This window comes from Canis lupus, chromosome 11 (genome assembly GCF_048164855.1).
Source record: "Canis lupus baileyi chromosome 11, mCanLup2.hap1, whole genome shotgun sequence".
In the NCBI taxonomy this organism is placed as follows: Eukaryota; Metazoa; Chordata; class Mammalia; order Carnivora; family Canidae; genus Canis; species Canis lupus.
The window spans coordinates 32,528,440-32,537,577 of record NC_132848.1 but is presented as its reverse complement, the minus strand read 5'-3'; positions in this window follow the sequence as shown (position 1 = coordinate 32,537,577).

Genomic DNA, 9,138 nt, shown 5'->3' with positions numbered 1-9,138 from the left:
TAACAGCCTTGTGGAGACAGGAAGAGAAAATCAGTGCGGAAGTGGTCAATTCAAAGGTCAAGGTGAGATTTCATCCTGAGGTCCTGGCACCCTGGAAGGAAAGGAGATCTCAAGTTATTGGCCCAGAAGACCAAGACAAAAATGAAAAAATATATATAATAACATAATAATATAATATAATAATGTAATATAATGATATATAATAACTAAATAAATACATTCAAACATTGATAAGGTCCTCAAAGTATTGAAATAAAAGATGATGAAATATATCTTTTGGTGCTCTAGACAAGAAAACAATAACTGTTTAAATGGCAGTCATAGTTGTGTGGGGAAATTTTCTCAGCTCTGCTTTTTCCACCCCCTCTCTATCTAAGGAACCCATAGAGCAGCACATCTCAAACCTCATGTGCATACATGTCACCTGGGAATCTTCTTAAAATGCAGGTACTGAGTCAGTAGGCCTGGGACAGAGCATGAAATTCTGCTTTTCTAACAATATCCAGGGACCACACTTTGAGTAGCCAGGGTGTAAAGGACATTTGTCAGTAACCAACAATATCCTATCCTCCCTTTCCTATGCCTGAGAGTGTGATGCAAGTAGGGTTCCCCAGAAAGTAAACGCTGAGACAAAGACTTGAGACCGAGAAGCTTATCTGGAAATTGATTCCAAGAAGCCCAATGAAGATGTGTGGGAATAAAATAAGAAAGGGGAAGAGACCAATCAGGGGTAAATTAATCAGTGGTCAATGGGTGCTTAGTTGTGATAAGGACACTCTGAGAGAATGTGTAGAAGAGCATCGTCCAGAAGACCTGGGTGATAGAAATGTTATATATTTGCACTGTCTCAATATAGTAGCCACTAGTGGCTACTGCATACTTGAAATGAGGCTGGTCTGACTTAGGAAATGAATTTTTAATTTTATATAATGTTAATTGATTTGTGTGTGTGTGTGTGTGTGTGTGTGTTTGTTGTTGTTGTTGTTAATTGATTTAAATGTCAATAGTTGCACCTGGCTTTTAGCTACTGTGTGGGACAAGCGAAGATGTAGAACATACCTCAGGATTGTCCCCCCAAGGGTCAGGAAACCTAAAGAAGTCATTATCCACAAAATCCCTTCATCTGTTGAGCATTGCTCCTGGGCCTTAGTCAGTTCCAGCACATCTACCACGCTCCCATGGCCAGACAATATCCACAGCAGAGAGGTACAGGTGCTTAAGGTAGGAAACCTTCACTGATATGGAAACTGTCCATCAAAGATGGAGGTGATCACCTTGGGGATCTGAGCAAGGCATATTTGCTAAAAGAACCCAGATTTTATTTTGAACCTGACCTATCTCCAGTTCCAAAAGCAGACATGAATACCAAAAGCTAATCAATGTATTCCATATCCTGACCACCTCAAGGCTGAGTAGACAACCTCAGCTAGTCCAATCAAGTTGACTCTCGGGACGCTTATTTGAGATGCTGGACTACCAAGTGTTCCATCACCTCTGGCCTGTGAGGTCTACTGATACAAACTTTGGTACTGCTGCAGCCATTTTGCTGCCACAACACATAACAGCAATACCAAGAATATCAGAGCATGGAGTGAGAAAAAAAAAAATCAATCCATATCAATCAGGATTGCTTTGATCTGCAAGTAACAAAATACCCAGGTAATAAGACCTTAAATAATAATCTCCCATAATGGGAAATCTCAAGGTAGGCAGGTCCACGTGTGATACAGCAGCTCGATGATTTCATCAAGGACCTAAGATCTTTCCCTCTAGTCTATCATTCTACCATCCTCCATGGGTTGGTTTTACGTGTTGCCTCATGTTCACAGGATGGCTGTGGTTACTCTAAAACATCATTTTCTCAAACCAGCATCCAAAGCCGTAAGAAAAAGACAGGCAGAAAGTGCTTTGTCTTTTCTTAGATTTCTCCCTTAGGATTGTCTTGGGCTAGTCACGATTCCCCTTCTGAAGATGGAACACCGCTGAGCTTGTTAGCAAAAAAGAAGGGGAGAAAGTGACCTTTGGATATCAATTAATAGGGCCTTCTCTAGGACCCTTGATGGCACCAAATAAGAACTTACCAATGAATCCCTCATTTACATGAACCAATAAATCCACCTATTGTGTAAGTTTTTGTTTAGGTTTCTCTTACTCATATCCAAATCATCTTAACTAATACATGTAAAAGGGGCTGCTTCCCAAAGACTCAGACTTAAAAATTCTCATACTCACCGTTCCTGGATATGACAACAACTGATGCTACAAGGGTACAAGGAGCTCCCTCTCCTCCAGAGAGTGAAATTTCATTTGGAAATCATTTGCTATTTTATACTTGGTGTGAACAGACCTAGATCCTGCAGTTCCCACACTCTACCCACCATCTATCACATGTGGTTGGTCTGCGCAACTACAACTTCCCTTTGCACAAGGATCTATTTATCATTCCAATCTCCTGCAGAGTCTGGAGTGGAGATTCAGCCTGCTCGGTTAGCTCTTTCACCATTTTTGCCCCTACCCCATAGTTTCTGCCAGCATTTTTATCATGGGAGCTGGAGCCTGCCTCTAGAACCTTTGCTTTGACTTTGGCATTTCTACATTCTGGCAAAGAACCTCACTCGAGAAGTGATGATGGCTGAAAGTTCCCATGACAGCTCCATTCTCCACCATGACAATTGGACCTTTGGCTTTTATTTCTGTATGTTTGGGCTTGAATATGCTGTAGTCACAGAACGCATGGATTTGAATTGATAACCTCTGTGTGGACAGGACAAGTCATGGTGTCCCAGTTAAACTCTTGGACCCAAGCCTCAAATTAGTCTCTCTCGTAGCAGAATAAGGCATGTCTGGAAGCCAGGGAAGAGCTGTTTCTGTTAGTATTTTACCCAGTCCTGCTAGAGAGTTAAGAATTTCTCATCTTAAACAGTAGTTTTAAAAATTACTTGCTTAAGAAGATTAAAAAACACAATCTGAGTGTTCAGAATCATGTGCCTCATGGTTTATTGTGTAGCTACTACCTACACATTACTACTGTGCTAGGCACGCTATGGAGTGGGCATAGTGGGGAGAGCAAGCAAAAGGGAATGTAGATGTGTTCCTACACTTGAGAATCTCCAAATCCAATTCAGGAGACAAAGCATTTACTTTGAAGAGTTAAATGACTTTGCAAAAATGAGATAAATCCGAAGAATTGCCCTTGAGTGTTCTTAAAAGATACAGTAAGGACAAGCAGTGTTATGAATCTGGAAGAGAGAGATTGCCGTGCTCCATCTGGTCTTTGGAAGACTTCTAAAAGCAGGAGGATCTTGTTGGACAATGCAGGTTTGGCAAGGTTTGGCCATATGTGAAGGGAAGCTATGAGAAACAACTAAGCTGTTCAACAGAAGATGTGATTGGTTAACGTGACACAATCATTTAAAGGATCAGAGACTGGAAAGCTAATTTGGGTCTAGAATTATTTGACAAATAGTACCTGAATCCCTGCTGTGTGTCAGTTACTATGCTGACCATTGAGAATTTTAATAAAAATAAAGACAGGTCTTATTCTTTTCATGGCCCACAGCCAAGTGGACAGAGGAAAGAAAAATATTAAAGGGTGCTGGGTGAAATGCTTAACTTTGACTTATATTTCATCCACTGTTTATCCTCAGTCACAGACTCTTGTTCATCCTATCCTGAGAGCATCCTTCCAATGCTTCAGCCAAACTTACTTATACCCTTAGCTCAGACCTTTCTCTTTCACCTGGAATATTGCAAATAGTATCTCCCAAGTATCTCCAACTTCCTTAAACTAGCCTTTCCCCATTCTTATATGCTAACCAAATTACCTCCACAAAGTAAATCTGAGCATGCTTCTTAATAACTTATGTTTACATCTGTCTTATGTATTCTAGTTCCTTCCCCAAAATATCTATAATTCTACTTTGACTCCCTTAGGTGGGGATCTGGAATACTAGCCCCAGACTAGGGTTTAGGAAGTATCCAAAAGCTCCATGGGCTGTCAAGGGTAGAGCCAAGGGAAAACCCAAAGTCTAGAGCATCCCTTAAAATTCTCAAATGAAATATCAATCCGGAAGTATCCATCGCTTTCAGTAGAGAGAAAGAAACCAGAGAAAATGCAAAAGATTTGAATATCACTTTACCATGGATCTGTAATCCACTTACCACTGTTCAAAACACTTTTGTGCATTAGCTCACATAGTTATACTAAACCCTCTGAGGTAATTACTATTATTATCATCCTTGTGGCCATTTTGCAGATGAGATAATGAGGACATAAGGAATCAGGTAAGTTACAAAATTTGCACAGTAACATTAGGATTGGATTCCAGACACAGGCAGTTTATTTCTAGAGTATGAGCTCTTAACTATGGTGCCATATTGCCTCTGCAAAGTGTGAGCACTAGGACAAATTAAGGAGGTCATAACAAAGGCTAAGAGATGAACATGGGGACACATCTCTGAGCCCTAGAACAAGGGTACAGGGGCTTTTTAAAAATATATTATTCATTGAGAGACAGATAGAGAGGCAGAGACCTAGGCAGAGGGAGAAGCAGGCTCCTTGTGGGGAGCCCAATGTAGGACTCCATCCCAGGACCCCGGGATCACAACCTGCATCCAAGGCAGACGCTCAACCACTGAGTCACCCAGGTGTCCCGGTACAGGAGCTTTTTAAAGCTTGTTCACAAACTTGGCTAAGAGCTGGGGAGGGAGTGGGCAAAGATGCAGGTTAGTTCCCTATATTTTGTTGTCTTTACGTGTCATTTAATAGAGATGCCATTTACCATCTCGTTGTTTTTAACTCCTAAATTATTTATAGATGCCTTCTGAGAAGGCTACCCTGGTTCATCCTCCCTGGCATTGACCCACATTTCTGTGTGCTCAGTTCTGCTCTCTACTACTTCATTGTAGATTTTTAATTTTTCTATTTGTACTTCATTTTTGATTCTCCTTACAATTCTTTTTTTTTAAAGATTTTATTTATTTATTCATGATAGACATAGAGAGAGAGAGAGGCAGAGACACAGGCAGAGGGAGAAGCAGGCTCATGCAGGGAGACTGACGTGGGACTTGATCCCGGGACTCCGGGATCGCGCCCTGGGCCAAAGCAGGGGCTAAACCGCTGAGCCACCCAGGGATCCCCCTCTCCTTACAATTCTTATTTATATCACCTGTCTCCCTTTTAATTTCATTTTCTTTGTCTTGACATCTTGGCCTTTCTGCTCTAGTTTTATAGATGTTAAGCAGATTCTAAAGTATTACTTTATTTCCTATAGTAAATCATTTTGAGAGAATTCGTCGTTCCTTAGGTCTTTAGGATATTCTTCCCTTTCTCTTATTCGGCAGTATTTTTCACTGGTCTCGCATGGTTCTTGTTTTCTACTCATTTATCCTCAAGTAAGAACAAGCCCATCGATTCCCAGTGTTTACCAATACACTGGTGATGGATTTTCCTTAGCTCAATTCTCAGAGTGGTGGCTTTGAACTGTTTTCCAGATCCACAGCTGGATAGAGATGGATATGGGCAAACAATTCCTGACCCAATGTCTCCCTGCCCCACCGACCTCATAGTAGACTTGTATCTTAGGTGGCTTGCTCATTTAAGGATGAATCTTCTCCCTCCCTGCCACCAGGCTCTCTGATACTCAAAACTAGAATGCCCAGTTCTTCTTCTCACTCTGCTTCCCTATCCTGCTTTGTCCGTGAGGACTCCACCTTCCAGACTGGTTAGTTGAGATTTAGAGCTTCTCAATCAGAAGACCAGGGATGGGGGATTATGCTGAAGGCTCTATCTCTGCCTTTTAAGCTCCTGCCACTTCTATTGGCCCAATGAAGGTGGTTCATGACTGAGCTTCTTCATCTCTATCAGCAGCCATGTGGCTGGTATAAATAATAACTCAACTGACAGGTCCACCTTTCCATGTTATTGTGTTGTAAAAAGTTGCAAAGGCAATGTATGATCAGCCAAAGCTTTTTCGTGCTCATGAGGGGAATCACAACTTACCATTTTCTTGTGTTTGGTTACAGGGCCTTTGTTTATGAGCACTACCTTCTGAAGGATTTCTTAACCGTTAGAATTTTAGTGAAAAGTATATACTTTGGTCTCCCAGTGGAAGTCGGCTGTAGTTAAGTGAGAGTGGGGAATTCAGCTACTGCTTCTCCTGGGAACAACTGTCCACTTCAACAGAGCATAAGAGGACATATTTGTTGAGCAGGTTGGCCAAACCAAAGGCAGCCAGATTAACCTAACCAAATTGTTGCTTTGGACTCATGTTCTCATTGATACTAATGAATTAACTCTTCCCTGCCCAACATAAATAAATGACATGCTGAAAGCTGATGGAAAGTGTCTCTAGTGGAGACATTTTAGTTTATTCTAACACTCATGGGTTCAACCAGGATATTTTGAGGGCCTGCTTTTCTAGCCTGGTGCCAAAGGTGAGCAGAATAGATGTGTTCCTTCTCTTGTGGAAGCTACGATCTAGTTGGAGAGACAAACATTAAGCAGACAAACACAAACACATACATAATTGTTAATTGGGGGAAATGCTACAGAGAACCTGGAGGTGGTTCAGTGGGAAAAGGACCAAAGCTGTAGCTCAGATGGGCCTTTCCAAAGAAGGAATATTTAAGGGTATCTGAAGTAGCAGTAATTCAAGCAATGAGTGAGGACAGAGAGTATTCTATGTTTAAAAGAAAAAAAAGGGATCCCTGGGTGGCGCAGCGGTTTGGCGCCTGCCTTTGGCCCAGGGCGCGATCCTGAGGACCCGGGATCGAATCCCACGTCGGGCTCCCGGTGCATGGAGCCTGCTTCTCCCTCTGCCTGTGTCTCTGCACCTCTCTCTCTCTGTGACTATCATAAATAAATAAAAATTAAAAAAAAAAAAAGAATATTCCAGGTAGAAGGAACAGCATGTACAAAGCAATGAAACAAGAGGACTTGGCATGAGAGAAGGCTGGCTGGCATGGCTGCAGCTTGTTGAGCAGGAAGGACATTCTTGAAGAGAAGAACAGGACATGAACAGCTGTTGAGGGCATTTAAGAGAATCAACAGGGCAGCCCCGGGTGGCTCAGCGGTTTAGCGCTGCCTGCAGCCCGCGGTGTGATCCTGGAGACCGGGGATCAAGTCTCACATCGGGCTCCCTGCATGGAGCCTGCTTCTCCCTCTGCCTGTGTCTCTGTCTCTCTCTCTTCTGTGTTTCTCATGAATAAATAAATAAAATCTTAAAAAAAAAAGAGAGAGAGAGAGAGAATCAACAGAGATGAACAAATGGAGTAGCAGTGTGGTCCCTTGAACTTACTTAGCATGAATCAGTGCTGATCCAACTCAACAACATTCTGGGATTTTCTCTAACAATATTCTATCACTCTGTCTGTCTCCCAGTTTTGCCTGTGTTGAAGAGATGTGAGGTAACCTAGCTTCATCCTTTGTGATGGTCTTCCTGGTCCCTGATCCCTGCATTCTCTACTCCATGCTAGAAGGCCTACTTAACCTTCTAATGCAGCCAATTCTTCAACCGCATTCTGGAAACACCTTGTCCTAACTAAGCAGGGAGATTATTTGGAAACTTAATTTTTCTTTGTGTAGGTTTGCAATATTCCCTCTCATCCCATCACCTTTCATCCCCCTCCCAATGGGAATGGGATGACCTTTCAATAATGGTGCCTTATGGGACCACCTCCAATCAGTTGCTTGGCTGTAGTTTCCATTTTGAGGAACTCATATCCCTTCCACCTTACCTTTAGACTAAAAGTCAGGATCTTGTTTTATAAGCCACTAGGTCTTTTTTTGTTCAAAGCATCCAACTGGCCTCCTCCTTCTGGAAGGCCCCAGCTGTTACACTGGTAGCATTTACATAGGACATGACATCTTTAATCCTTCCAATGGGATCTCTAGAAGTGTTTCTTAGAGTAAAAAACCTGGTCTCTTCCAGTAGCACCTGAAACTAATTTCCTATTGTGTAGACCTTGGTAGAAAGCAGACAATTTGATCACAGCTCTCTTTGTGGAGGCAATATTCAAGTTACAAAGAATAATTATATCACCCTCTTCAGCCCTCCTTTTCCCAGGCTAATTTCAATCCCTTAATTTTTTTTTTTTTTTGGTAACATACTTAGACCTTACATATTTAAAGGGCTTTCAAGGGCATGTCTTATTATTTACCAGGGTAAAAGCTTTCCAAAAACACTAACAGCCTCAAGGACAACAATACCTTGCAACTTTATGGCACTTAACTTTCTTTCCCAGTGCTTCTTTTTTTGTACATACATTATCTTATTTTGTCCGCTTAATGACTCTGTGAATTAGGGAGGGTGGATGTTATTATCTCCCTGGGGAAAAAATAAAACAAAACACAGCCTTGATTCACTCTGGTAGACATTCAGGAGCAGGCTGGACCAACAAGAGGCTTCAACCACATCCCTGGTCTCCCTCCGAACCCTTAGCTGACACGCTTCTCTGTGCGGTGCCTCCGCTTTTATCAAAGGTCACCCAAGGATAATAGCCAACACTTGTTGAGTATTTAATGTACATCAGTATTGTGCTCCATAAGTGCTTTAGATGCATTTCATCTTTCAACCCTCAGAACAAAGGAAGTGGTTCTATTTATCCCCACTGCTCAGATGACCAAAATGAAGCCCTGAGAGGTTAAGGGACTTGCCCAGGATGCCGATATGCTATACTGGTTCAAGAACAAGCTGAATAAAACCCACCTCTGTTTCCTATGAAACTCTTGGTAGGGACGCAGTCTGGTTACCTTCTGGAATCTTCTTATAGAATGCCTCTGTCTAAAAATTTCAGACTGTACTACTAGGTATAATGTACTTTCTCTGGAGGAGAGGATTTGTTGTTGACTTTTGTGTGTTGTGTTTTACTGTTAACAAAAAGATGTGTCGTAGTGGAAAATAGCAGAATAGCAGACAGGAATTAGAAAGCTCTGGTATAGAATGCTCATTGGCCACTAGGGCCTGATGGATTCAGCTACAGCTCTGCTACACAGCTTCACACAAATTGTGGCTTGTGTGGCTTCACATAAGTTGTTTGATCTGAGACTTCATTTATTTCATTTCCAAAATGGGCATAGTAATAGCAAATGTAGGGAGTTGTCAGTGTTGGAGTATTAATGTCTTTTTTTCTCTTTTG